The sequence below is a fragment of the Mus pahari genome, chromosome X, assembly GCF_900095145.1.
Source record: "Mus pahari chromosome X, PAHARI_EIJ_v1.1, whole genome shotgun sequence".
Classification (NCBI taxonomy): domain Eukaryota; kingdom Metazoa; phylum Chordata; class Mammalia; order Rodentia; family Muridae; genus Mus; species Mus pahari.
Window position 1 is genome coordinate 136,092,911 of NC_034613.1, and position 14,321 is coordinate 136,107,231.

At 41.7% G+C, this 14,321-nt stretch overlaps 1 pseudogene; it reads right to left on the reverse strand.

Annotated features, from left to right (window-relative positions):
• Positions 1-225: 225 nt before the first annotated feature.
• On the reverse strand, positions 226-11,092 carry LOC110314525 (annotated as a pseudogene).
• Positions 11,093-14,321: the final 3,229 nt, after the last annotated feature.

Sequence of the window (14,321 nt, forward strand, 5' to 3'; positions counted from 1 at the left end):
TTTGTTTGTTTTGTTTTGTTTTAAAGTCCCATCAGTTTAATAACAATTAAAAAAAAACCCAAAAGTGGAAAACTGAGGGCAAGGGAAATGACCCCTAGGCAGGGGCACGGGGATCCCTGCTAATGGCACCAGGCCTGGCTGCAGGGTCCCCTGGTTTTGCTGTTGCTACGAGGTTGGGGGAGAGCGATTGTCCTGTTGGAGCCACTGTCACCTGAGTCAGGACCCTTACTTCTTTTGAGGTGTGCTCAGCTTCTGCATGCCCGGATCTTGTCCAGCGGGTCAGAGATGAAGGCCTCAGTGGGTTTGTAACAGTCAACTAACAGCTCCTTGACTCTAGCAGCCCGGGTACCACCACTTTCCACGTCCAAAAGCTCATCCATATCTATCCAGAGCTCTGCGATCTCCTCCTCCCGGTAGCCTTAGAGTCGCGGGAGCTGTTCTAAAATCCACTCTCCAGGTTGAGACGCTTCTGTGACTCCTTGCGGTCATACTTCCCGCATACTAGCGGTGACCTTCCCTAGCCATCTCACTGGGCCATCGTCATCTGAGACCCCCGCCCCCCCCCCCCGCCTTCGCCTGCGGCCCCAGGGGGACTCTGGAAGTAGACTCTGGGCCCTGTGTTGTCACTGCCCGGCCGGGGGGCTGGGGCAGCTAATGCGGCGCCTCCCGCGGGGCCGCTGTCCGCCTTGGCAGCCGCCCAGGCCACGTGCACGCTCGGGCCCCTCCCTGCGCCGCCGCCTCCAGGACGCCCGCTGGCTGGCTCTGGGCCACTGGCTCTTGTCAGCTAGTGGCTCCGCTCTGTGCAGCTCCGCAGCGAGGGCAGTGGCGGGGGGCGCCCGGGGGCCGAAAATCTCTTTGTTAATCAGGAGATAGGTCTCTGAACACAGATTGAATAGTACATTAGAACTAAGAGCTTTGTGTAAGTGTGAGCCTCTGGAAAGGCTATATCTGAGTAGGAAGACAAGCCATTCATTCCTGCTTTTTTTTGAAATTTTACTAGAGATTTAAAAAACTATATTCATGCACTTGGGAGGCCGAGGCAGGCGGATTTCTGAGTTCAAGGCCAGCCTGGTCTACAAAGTGAGTTCCAGGATAGCCAGGGCTATACAGAGAAACCCTGTCTCGAAAAACAAAAAACAAACAAAATAAAAACAAAAACAAAAACAAAAACCAAAACAAACTATACTCATTAAAATTAATACTTTGACATCATTTTTCAGGTATTTTTGTAGTCTGAATTTATGTTACTTATGTGATCCAGTAGCTCTGAGCTAAGAAATTGGTTTAAAAATGGCCCCAGGTTGGGACATTTGAAGGACTCATGACAAAAGCAAATGCAAGACTTCTCTTGAGGGACACACTAAAACCAAAGTGGAGTTGTCGAGAGACATGGGTGTGATGTAGTATTAAGCAAAGTCCATGAACTTTTGGTGTGGAGAGTACACTGTCTGAATTTGGGGGCCAATTTCTCCAAGAATAACTTCTGTCTGAGGGGTCGAGAGTATGCTTTTGATTAACCATTTGTTTGGTGGGGTAAAAACAAACAAGAATGATTACCTCTGACTTTTGAAGTTCCCAGACTTCACATTTCTTTTTGCTGTGCTCTTCCAACATTGGAGCCAGTCTAGATTAAGGACTGACCTTCAGCCATTATCTGTATAGCTTCGTGTCGATACAGACCCCATAAACCAGCTGTCTTTTTTTTCTGGTTTTTTGAGACAGGGTTTCTCTGTGTAGCCCTGGCTGTCCTGGAACTCACTCTGTAGACCAGGCTAGCCTCGAACTCAGAAATTCACCTGCCTCTGCCTCCCAAGTGCTGGGATTAAAGGCATGTGCCACCAACGCCTGGCTTTACCAGATGTCTTGAAGAGAACACAAAGGTCAAAAAGAAAAAAGAAAAGCAAGTGAGAAGCCATGTACTAATTGTGATAGAAATACTAATAAACAAACCCAAAACATTATAAATATTTTATTAGTTGAAATTAAAATATAATTACATCATTTCCTTCTTCCCTTTCCTCCCTCCAGTCCTTATTATCAAATGTATGGCCCCCCTTTTCTTTATTTATATAAAATGTAATATTCTATAACTGTACACACATATATATATTTCTAAGTATATAACTACAATCTTCTCAGTCCATATAATGTTACTTGTATTTTTATTTCAGAGGTGATCATTTGATATTGTATAATCAATTGGGAGATTCTTTCCTGGGAGTCTTAGGATTTTATTGCTATGAAGAGACACCATGACTACAACACCTCTTATAAAAGAAAACCTTTACTTTGGGTCTGGTTTATAGTTCCAAGGTTTAGTCTGCTATCATCATGGTGGGAAGCATGGTGGCATGCAGGCAGACATATTACTGGAGAGGTAGCCAAGACTTTTACATCTGGATCCACAAGCAGCAGGAAGAAACTAAGCCACTGGCTTGGCTTGAGCACATGCGATTTCAAAGCCCACCCCTTAGCGACACACTTCTTCCAAAAAACCCAAACCTACTCCAACAAGGCCACACCTCCTAATACTGTCAAAATGGCCTATGGGGGGCATTTTTATTTAAACCACCACACTGGGGAAGATGATTTCTCCAAGCTCTCAGAATTCCTTAGTTGCCTGTAGTTTTTTTTTTTTTTTTTTTTTACTAAACAGAAAAATGCTTCCACTTCTGTTTAGGATTGAGAAACTTGCAAGGGACTATGATCCTCATTGTGCTATATGATCTAAAGTAACTTTCCCCATCCCAAAATGCTCCTGTGTTCTGCTAACCCAGATAGCAATAAATTCATGGGTTAAGTTTGCCCAAATGGTGATCTGTGGCTCAGGAGAAAGCTCGGTTGGTAGAGTTCTTGCTTTGCCAGTATGAGGACCCGGGTTCAGATGCCCAGAGTCCACAGAAAAAGCCAGGCACAGTGGCATGTGCCTATAGCCCAGCCATGATGAGGTAGCATGCAGACAGAGCCTATGAGAACCAAAGTTATGTTTTAAGTTTTAATAACTGTGCTAAGGGATCTATAAAACCAAAATGCCTCTAACCTCAAACCCCTCGTCCAAGGACAGGTACTTCCTGAGATTTCTGGAGGCTGTTGTTCATATAAAGTAACAAGCTATGTGTTCTTATTTTCCTAAACAAGTTTGGTTGACCCTACTGCACGGGATGTACTTGATCACACATAGATGGGAGGTATGTAGGCAGGAACTACATCAGGATGTATGCTTGCCCTTCATTGGATGAAGGCAGGAAGTACACAGCCTTGTGGGTTTGCTTTTATAAGCACCTGGCCAACATAGTTTGTGGCCATTTTCTGGGAACCCCAGAATTGACCTGGCTTAAGTCCATCATTTTGGCCAGTATTTAATAAAAGCTTGGTTCAAATTTGGCTCAAAATTGTGGTAGTGGTCCTATTCTTGCCCAGTGGGACTAAGGTGCCCTCAAACAAATGTGTAAGGCACCTAAGGAAAAACACATTGTCCTCTTACCACTGTCCCCAAACATAAGAATTCAAGAACAGCTCTCAACACACACTCCACAAACACAAATGATGACTTGTGGTAATATTGTTTCCATTCAGTGCTGTGGACTTTGAGAGTGCTGAGTTGAACTAAGGGTTGTAAATGTGATTGATTGTTTTGTTGATTTCTAGAAAGCCAAGGACTGCTTAAATACTCGTGAACTTCTCTTTAATCCTTTGTCCTAGACTTACAATCTCACAATCAAGTTGGGAGCATGGTGTAGTGTAGTGATACAGCCAGCCACATCACATGACTTGCTGGGGTTTCACAGACTGCTTTTACCTTTCCTGGAGTTCCATATCAAAACCGCTCCCTTCTCCCCACGGCCTTGATTGCCCCAGAAGCTTCATGGAAATCCAAGTATCAGTCACAAGCAACCAGTGTTGGAGCTAGTTCCGTGTGTACAGTGCCTTTCTGTGCACTGTCCTGTAGAGGTTCCCTGTGAATCCCCCAAAGCCCTGACACGCCATGCCCTGAAGTCAGGTTAAGAGTATCGAAGTCCATTTTAATATTAATGTCCTCTTTCTTTGCTTGAATTTCACAAACCTTAAGTTACCTTCTGGTAGTTAACTATCCCCTATGGCTTGCATGAAGAAAAAAAAATGTACTATGTAATGTAACTGTAAATGCAGATATGAATTAAAAGGTATTCATTCTAGTAGCATTTTATTGAAGATCAATCAAGAAGCATACTGGCGGGCTGGAGAGATGGCTCAGTGGGTAAGAGCACCCGACTGCTCTTCCAAAGGTCCAGAGTTCAAATCCCAGCAACCACATGGTGGCTCACAACCATCCGTATACAAGATCTCTTCTGGAGTGTCTGAAGACAGCTACAGTGTACTTACATATAATACATAAATAAAATCTTTTAAAAAAAAAGAAGAAGAAGCATCCTGACAGTGATCATTCGGTCTCTGATCTCTGCAATGCAGTTAATAGATTTGTAGCAATTAGGAGCTATATGTAGACCAGGGTGAATTCTTCAAGGTCTGCCCTTTGGTTCAGATTCCCCCTTCAGTCTTTCTCCAGTCCGGACTGCTTTAGTTACGATTCCCATAACTGACAGCCGGGTTTTGTTTTGTTTTGTTTTGTTTTGTTTTGTTTTTAATCTTATTTTGATTGTGGTAGAATGAATACATGAAAATAAATGAAGCTGGACTGGCCTGTTAAAGGAACTGTTGAGCTGTAGTGTCCTAAACATTTTGTTTATTTTACTTTTAGAGGAAAATGGATTTTATTTTTAAAAACAATCCCACATAGATTCTGAATCAGAAGAATGCTAAACGGAATCAGGGTTTTGTTTTTGTTCTTCATCCTTTACAATACGCATTCTCCATTATTTCTCTGTAGATGGACAAAGCCAGCTTCAGTTTGGTGCCTGCATCTCCTCCAGCTGGGCTTCTTAGATTCAGTCTGTTCTCTGTGGTATGCAAAAATAAATATTTAACTTTTGCCTTTCCAGGTCAGTAGGTAGATGGCAGTTTGGTTCACTGAGGCTTGGATCGATAGCATAAAATCCCAGGGTTCTTCTGTTCAATGGTATAAGACCCAAAGCTCCTGGTTAGGTTTAAATCTAGTATATTACACTTTAGTCTTGGGCCTACACTGAAGGGACAACAACTACTTGAAGTATATCCTTGTTATAGAAGATCTCAGGGGCTGGTGAGATGGCTCAGTGGGTAAGAGCACCTGACTGCTCTTCCGAAGGGCCTGAGTTCAAATCCCAGCAACCACATGGTGGCTCACAACCATCCGTAACAAGATCTGACGCCCTCTTCTGGAGTGTCTGAAGACAGCTACAGTGTACTTACATATAATAAATATATAAATCTAAAAAAAAAAAAAATCTCAGAAGTGCCAAACTTCTCAGCGTGGTCCAAGAATCACTGAAGAATGATACCCCAGACTCAAATGGTATGCAAAAGCAAAGAGCATTTATTTAGCTAAATTTCCTGCGTGCAGGGATCTCCCCATTTGGGAATGGAGACCCCTGCTGGGCTCACAGGCCCAGTTTTTATTGTCAGTTAGAGGAATTCCAGGGAGGGGTGTGTGCCATTTTACATTGAATGCTTAGCTCTGTCTTTAGGGGTCTGACTAATTCTACAATTGGTTAGGCTCTGGAGACTTTCCAGGGGGTTGCTCACTCATTCTTGCTACCTATTGTTACTTTAGGCCAGATGACAAGGTGTCCTCCGATTGGCTGCCCCCAGCTGTGGTTGGCTAACCACGGGTTCCTCTCATTTCTGGGAAACAGAAACTTGGGTCTCCTCTCCCAAATTGCCAGTTTTCAGCCTGTCATGGAATCGGCCTGGCTCTGGCTAACTCAGTCCTCTCAGCAGGTTCATTCATGGCTTTTGCTGCTAACATTTCACTGGTCAGAGCAAGTCATTGTGCTCAACCAGAAGTTGACTCTATCCACCATGAAGCCATGGCTAGAGCAGGAATGGCTACTTCTGTAACCAGTGGAAAAGAACAGTTGAGAACTATGTAGTGGTCCCATCTTGGAGACAGTCCAAGACTTCCAAAGCATGTCTGAAACTAAATGCTATCATATGTATATATGATAAAGTTTAATTCATAAATTAGGTATCAGGAGAGATGAACAAATGTGGCGGATAATCTTCATTGTCAACTTGATAAGAACAATAAGTATATAGCAGATATAGCCTTCCTCTGCCTTTGTGCTACATGCACTCCAAGATAGCTATGAGTGTCCCCAAACAAAATCTTTTTTTTTAAAGATTTATTTATTTATTATATGTAAGTACACTGTAGCTGTCCTCAGACACACCAGAAGAGGGCGTCAGATCTCGTTACAGATGGTTGAGAGCCACCATGTGGTTGCTGGGATTTGAACTCGGGACCTTTGGAAGAGCAGTCGGGTGCTCTTACCCACTGAGCCATCTCACCAGCCCCAAAATCTTTTTTAAAAGATTTATTTATTATTATACATAAGATCACTGTAGCTGACTTCAGACACACCAGAAGAGGGCGTCAGATCTCATTATGGGTGGTTGTGAGCCACCATGTGGTTGTGGGATTTGAACTCAGGACCTTTGGAAGAGCAGTCAGTGCCCTTACCTGCCGAGCCATCTCACCAGCCCCACAAAAATTTTAATTTAAGAGATTATGAGGATATTTGTCATTTTATTTTAAAGGTATATTTTTACTTTTAATTATGTGTGTGTGGGGGGGGTCGTTATGTACAGCTGAGTGTCAGTAACTTCAGATATCACAAAGGGTGTTGGATCCCCTGAAGCTGGAGTTACAGGCAGTTGTGAATTGCCTGTGAGGGTCCTAGGAACCAAACTTAGGTCCTCTGTTGTTGTTTTTTGAACAAATATCATTCAATGTTGCCAATAACGATTCAGGAGCCAGATGCTGGGGTGAAAGCCTGCCAGCTCAGAGAGGCAGAGAAAGCACCCAGCTGACCTTCCTCCACAGCTGATGTCCCAAAAGAAAAAAAAAACTGTTTTCCTTCTCCATGTCACCTCAAAACCCCCTCAAACTCAGTGCTCATCCCTTCTCCTTCCTGTGTGTGTGTCTATTCATCCTCCTGACTTCCTCTTACTCTATGATTTTTTTTTCCTATGTTCACTCCTGTCAACTGGTTGCTTGCTCCACCTCTTGACCTAAGGGTGACTTTATTTAATCCTGTTTACAATAAACATTAAAGGGTGTGCTAGGGCTGAGCTGCTCAACAACTAGGAACAGGTTTTTCCAGTAAACAACACTGACTCAGTGTTCACACTGTGACAAATGTCCTGCAACATTCTGCAGGGGTAGGGGGTGCTCCTGACTACTGAGCTAGCTCTGAAACCCCACAATTTCATTTTGTCACTTGATTGCACAGTTGTGGGGTGTGAGCTCTGTAGATGACAGTGTTGTCATATCTTAATGTTAAAAGGCTGGACGCGATGAGTAGGGCATTACTGCGGCTCATCTTTGGATGTACCTGGGAGGGTATCTTCAATGGAGGCTAGAAGACCCACCCTCAATGTGAGGAGCCCCATCTCAGGGGCTGGGATCCTGGGATGACTATGAAGGAAAAATGAGTTTCAGCTGAATGACACCATTCCTTTTCTATGCATCTTAGTCTTTCTAGATATGAGGAAACAGCCTCCAGCCCCTGCTGCCACAGCCTTGAGGTTCTCCCACTGCCTGCCACAATGGATTGCAGCCTAAAAAAGATAAATAACTCCTACCTCAGTTATTTGGTACACTATCAAGAAAGAGAATTAATCCAGTAATCATAATAATGTAGAGCAAATTCAATATAGTTTTTAAACGGCACATGAATGTGTGCTCTCCAAATATTGTACTATATTCACTCTTTTTACTGACTGTAGGTAACCAAATCTTGGAAAGAAAAAAATTTAAATAATGGGAAGATACTTTCATTCAATCAACTTTTATTTTCCTTGATGTTATAGTCAAGCCCTGAACTGCTCACAAAATGCCCCTCCCTTTGTTGTTGTTATTGTTTTATCTCTCTCCTTTTATTTTCTTTTCGAGAAAGTCTTCCTATACAGTTTGGGCTGGTCTTGAACTCACTATGTAGGCTACTCCTCCTGCCTCCGCTTTAAGCATGCTAGGATTATAGGTACATGCATCCATGTCCAGCAATCTATTTTTCATCTCATGCAATGCCTCCTATGTCTTCCTTGCCTTCTCCTTACACGATCCTTCTGGTCAGGTTGTCTTGGAGTTCCAACGGTGGAATGTGCCCCCTATCTTCTTCAAGCCTTCACATCTACTGTTTCCTTGCCCCGTAGCCCACTCTTCCAACCTCTCTGTTCTGACAGCTACTCACTACAGAGTCTCCACGGAGCCCGGTCAGCAGTGCAGTTTAGCTCCTTCTCTGCTAAGCCGAAGCTCCAGCCCTTGATTTCATCAGAGCCTTGGTTACAAAGGCTTTGTGTTTTCCTGTTTAATTGACTCTCTCTCCCTAGACTGACCTTCCTGAGGTTGGGAACATAATACTATTTCACTGCCCTGTCTCCAGCCCCGATGCAGTGCCTTGTATGTAGGAGTACTCATTTTGTTTTTATTTAATGGACAGGTGGGGAAAAAAAAACAAGAATACAGTTTGGTTTTATAATCTGTTTAAAGAAATTTATTTTGAGAAGTCTACTTTATAGAAATGTCTTCATGTCTTGTGAAAATGCGATCTATGCACAAACCATACATTTTTTCAAAGACTTCTCTGCTTTCTGCTGCTTGTTTTCACTATACAGCTCTTTCTTTTGTTAGGCTTTTGTTGTCCACAAACTACATTTGAAGGCAGCCTACAGATTACCCTTATAGTCTGAAGAGAGATTTTTTTCCTGTGGCTATAATAAGAACCTGATTGCTAATGTTTGCAGCAATTTAAAGGATACATCATGAATAATGATCAGCTCTTATGGCTGACTGAATGCTAAGGGAAAACAGCATGTCCCCCAAGAGCGAGTGGCAGGTTCTGTCTCTGTAGGCTACAGCGCTCCAAGTTATTTGTTTATAGCCAGAAGACTAATTGTTAATCAATGTGTTTCTGAGTGAAAAAGAGACCCAGATGTTACATGCTAATTTTCTTTTCTTTTCTTTCTTTCTTTTTTTTTTTTTGAGTGTGTCAATTTATGCAGTTCTAGCTTGAAGGCTGAAAGAGTCAATCAGTCACACCTGACTAGTTGCTCTGCATGAAAATATGAACAATAATGTTTTCTCTCTGGAATTTGAGGAAAAAAAAATCTCATTAGAACAGGAGCTGTTCCTAGTAAAGTGCCAAGAAGGCGGCTAATTGATTAAGGATTAGAAAGTGATTGGTTGTTGTATGAAGTAGCTGGTTGGGGAAGGAAAAGAGTAATGGAAGAGACCCACTCTTTCCAGGGTCCCAGCATATGGATTTGTTTACTTCTGGAGATAATTGTCAGCTGAGGTTCGAATTCTTGCATCTCATTTCAGGTTTTGATGGTGGAGAAATTATTCTTTTTTTCTGATGAGAAATTAAATTCAAGTTGCATAGGCTTAAAATGTTGATGCTTGTAATTGGCTAGATTTAAGAATACAGGATTTCACAATTAGATTCTCATTTAAGAAAAAACACCTTACTTTATTTAGAAAATTAGCTGTTAATTAGCCAAAGTGGATTTGCTTCTGAGGCCTAAACTATTTGGATTCATTTCATGTAAATGTTTTCTAGGAGCTAGATGCTTGAATTGAAAGAGAAACATAAGCCAACATAGTAACATATTTATTGAACTGCTGCACAAATAACCTGGAAAATTCCATCCTGGCCAAACATTAAAACTGGAATCACTATTATAGGAGCAAAATGATTTCCATTTTCCCCCACCAAGTCCCAAGGTTATTATATACAGAGTAGGACATTTACTTATTTATCATTTTCTGAAATTTAAAAAATTGCTCTGACTTTTCTGACTGACTTAAAGCTATGGTTGGCAACATGGAATCAGCTGTTTCTCAAATGAGATCAGAAATTCCTTTGGGTAGAGTATGTGTGTTCATGTGTATGTTGAGCTGCTAGAGCAAACCGTTATGAAGAGTGTTTATAAAGTACACTTCAAAGGCATGAGCAGGGATGTGGAGAGCTCTTTAGGTTTATGACTAGTCTCTTCCCAAATGTATATACGTCATTCTTTGGGACCCTTTATTCCTCAGTGATTTCAAAACTTGCCATGGAATTTTCACCACAGGTGCTTGACTGTAATAATGGCCTTAGGGGCCTCCTCCTTTTGTCACCTATTTGGAGAGTGAATTTCTCAGAGGTGGGAATTGTTCTATAGTCAGAAAGAGGAGACTAAACAGGGCCCATCCTGGGTGAGGAGGCAGGATGTTTCAGAAGACAAAATCTATGGAATATATAAGGATATATAAGACAGAGTTTATTAGGGTCAGTAATTTTTATGATTATAGATGCTAAGGAGTTGTTTCTCGATGCAGGCCTCCTGCAAGCTCTAGACTTGAAGGTGTCTGAAAGCTTTGTCAGTACTTATGTCAGTACATTACTTATGGTAAATATATCAGTTTGAGTCCAAAGTCCCTAGAAACTGATGATGAGGGGTGCAGGGCAAGCTATTAGTGTGTATTCTGGTATCTAAAGGCTACAAAACATGGAACCCTGTTGTCCAAGGGCAGAAAAAGAGCATATCCCAGGTTTAGGAGACAGATAACATTTCTTCTCTTTTGTTTTGAATTTAGGTTCCCAGCTTTTTGTATAATATCTACTAATATTGAGGGCAGATTATCAACTTCATTCATTTACAAGTCTCTGGGGGAAAAAAAACCCTTACAGATACACCCATAAACAATGCTTCCTCAGTTCTCTTGGCATTTTCAATCAAGTTGACACCTAAAATTAATACTACTCGAGAAAGGGATGGGAGTGGCTGCTGGTGTCTACAGCAGGATGAAAAGAACTAGAGGATGATGAGCTGGCTGATGAAAAGTGGCTTCTCTATACAACATTTTCAAAATCTCAGGGAGAAGTCTGAAAGCTTTGGGCACTTACGATGAAACTATCAGTTTGAGGCCGAAGTCCCTAGTAACTGCTGATGAGGGGGAAGGGATTTTCATGGCGCAATGACCTGCTGATAGTGCTTTCTCCCCCACCCCCACCCAGATTCTCTTTAACTAGTGATGCTGCCACCACCCTTACCTTAGAGTTCTTTTAGATAAATGTAAGCCCAGATGGCTCTCTAGGAATTCCCAGCACTTTTGGCTAATAGGGAGAATACATATGGTCAGCTATAATTGAGAAAGTCCAGTATGTCTTCCCCCACCCCAACCAGGTGAGGTATAGCTCTAAAAATACAACTCAAACCCACATTTTGTCATGCATCAATAGCTTGGAGCAGCCAGTTATGAAATAGGGAACCTGTTATTTTAAGCTCACTGACTGACTTTTTCCTAGTTAGGCTTTCCAATATCTTCTAAGAGTTCAAAATAGACAACATTCTGAATATGTTGAGAGGTCTGTCCCACCTGGTATAGCTGTAGCCACTATAAATAAATAAATAAATAAATAAATAAATAAATAAATAAATAACCACACACAGTGGGCTCATACGTAGGTGCAGGAAGTGCTGCCGATGGTTGGCTCTGTCTCAAGCCATTTTAGTCATTTGATGGGTACTGTGTAAAGCTTTGTGGGATTTCTTATGATTAAAAAACCCCATACATAACATAACAGGATACGTGATCAGCATGACCTTGCTTTGAGTCATTTTTCTGTATCAGTCACTGGCAGGCATGTTACAGCAACAATATGAAATAGCTAACAGGCATGGAATAAATAGTCTTTATAAGCTAACAGAGAAAGATGGTTAGGGTCATAGGCTCAGCCCCTGAATTCTGAGCTTGGTGAAGGTATGGTTGTCCAGAAAAGAGATAGGGACTCTGGTCAGCCTTATGCACTTGGATATACTCCTATTTTCTGCTGAGAGTAAAGGAAGCTAACCCAGGCAAATTCCCCCCACCCCTGAAGCCCAGTTGTAGCCTTCTGTGTAGGAAGCGCCTCACATCTCTGGGAAACATTGACACAACAGTAGCTTGGAGCTTGTGTTTCTTATGTATCATAAGCCTGAGTCTCTGTAGTCATGCCAACCTTTGAAGCTTGCACTGACCCTGGGAACCAGAGGTGAAAAAAGAATCCCTTACATCAACAAATTTTGTTGGAATCATTAAGTAAGATGCATTTTTAAGTAAACCATTTATATTTTCTGTACATTCCCAGAAGACAGGGGATACTAGACACAGCGGAGCATTAATTGTATACCCAGAGCCCCTCAAGTGGCTCTGTATCTTCCATCCAATGTGCTGCACCCTTGGTAGCAATATATGCTCATTGGTTACCCAAAACTAACGGATTGGTAGTGCTTGGCATTGCATGAATACAATATCCTCAAGAAGTAAGAGTATTAATCAGTTTAAGAGTCCCTCCGTTTGTTTGGTAAGTGTCCCTAAGGTGGTAGATTCGAGCATGCTAGATTATTCTCATTTATATAACAGATTCTACCTGTGAGTAATTGAAATTGTTTCCTTTTATATATTTAAAGAACCATTTATTTGTGTGCATGCATATGAGCATGTGCATGCCAATAACCTTTGCGTGGAGGTCAGAGGACAACTTGCAAGAGTTGGTTCTTTCCTTCCACTAAGTGTGTTATAGGGATAGAACCCTGAGGCTTGGTTACATGTTTCTTTACCTGCTGAGTCATCTCACTGGCCTGAGAAATGATTTCTACCATCCAAGTACTAACTTGGTCCAGGCTTGCTTAGCTTCCAAGATCACATTAGATCTGGCAAGTTCAAGATGGTATGGACATAGATGAGAAATTATTTCTAATACCCCTTCAGTGAACATAAAAGTCCTAGGTTTGATCCTCAGCAGAACAAAACACCATACAAAACCCAGCAAAGATTTACCTAGTTACATTTGCACAGTTACCCCAGAATGTGAACTACTGGGCTGAATCCTTCAATGTTAGTTATCTATTCCTAGCTTGCAGCTGAAAATATATTCTCACTGACTTAACCTTTTTTTTTTTTTTTTTTTGCCTCTGGGATGTCGCTGAGGATCAAACAATTGGCCTTGCACTGAGCTATATCTTCATTGGACTTTTTAAGATACCCTCTGCCCTTACAAGTACTCATAAAGGAAATATAAATATCATTAAAGGAAGTGAAACAGCTCACTAAAACTCTTCCATATTAGAGTAAAAGGGTATATATGTGATTAAGAAGCTAAGGAGGGGACTCTGCAAATGATATTTCTGTGTTGCTAGCTATCACAATTAGGCTTTACCTAGAAAAGCACTAGAGACAGCTTACAAGGCTGAAGAAAGGACAAAGGACTATGTCTTAGATCTGTTGCCATGAAGAGATGCCATGATCAAGGCAAGTCTTATAAAAGAAAGCATTGAATTGGGACTGGGTTACAGTTTCAGAGGTTTAGTCCATTATCATGGCAGGGAGCGTGGCAACATGCAGACAGAAAGGCATGGTGCTTTAGGAGTAGCTGAGAGGGCTGGTGAGATGGCTCAGCACCCAACTGCTCTTCTGAAGGTCCTGAGTTCAAATCCCAGCAACCACATGGTGGCTCACATCCATCCATAACAAGATCTGACTCCCTCTTCTGGTGTGTCCGAAGACAACTACAGTGTACTCACATATAATAAATAAATAAATCTTAAAAAAAAACGTAGCTGAGAGTTCTACATCCTGATCAACAGGTCGTGGAAGAAACACTGGACTTGGTATGGGCTTTTGAAAAGTCAAAGCACACCTCCAAGTGACAGTTCTTTCAAAAAGTCCATCCCTACTTCAGCAAGGCCACATTCCTAATCCTATTCCTTTCAAAGAGTTTCACTCTGTGGTGACTAATAATTCAAATTTATGAGCCTATGGTGCCATTCTGTTTAAAGCACCACAGACGACTTTCTTACTGCCTCCTGTATTTATGTACATCGGCCCTTAAATGACCACTTTGTCAGCAGCAGTACTTGGTTCCACCAATATAATTTTTTCCAGGTGGTATTTATTCTTATTACCATGTACTAAATGTACAGGAGGATTCATTATGACATTTCCATACATGCATATGTTGTACTTTGATAATATTCACCCTCCATCACTCCTTTAATTTCATGTCTCCCCTCCCCCAACCCCAGTTACCACATATGGAAGAAAACATATACTTGTTTTTGTGGGACTGACTTATTTCACTGAACACATGGATATTCAGTTCCATCTATTTTTCTTTTCTTTTCTTTTCTTTCTTTCTTTTCTTTTCTTTTTTTTTTTT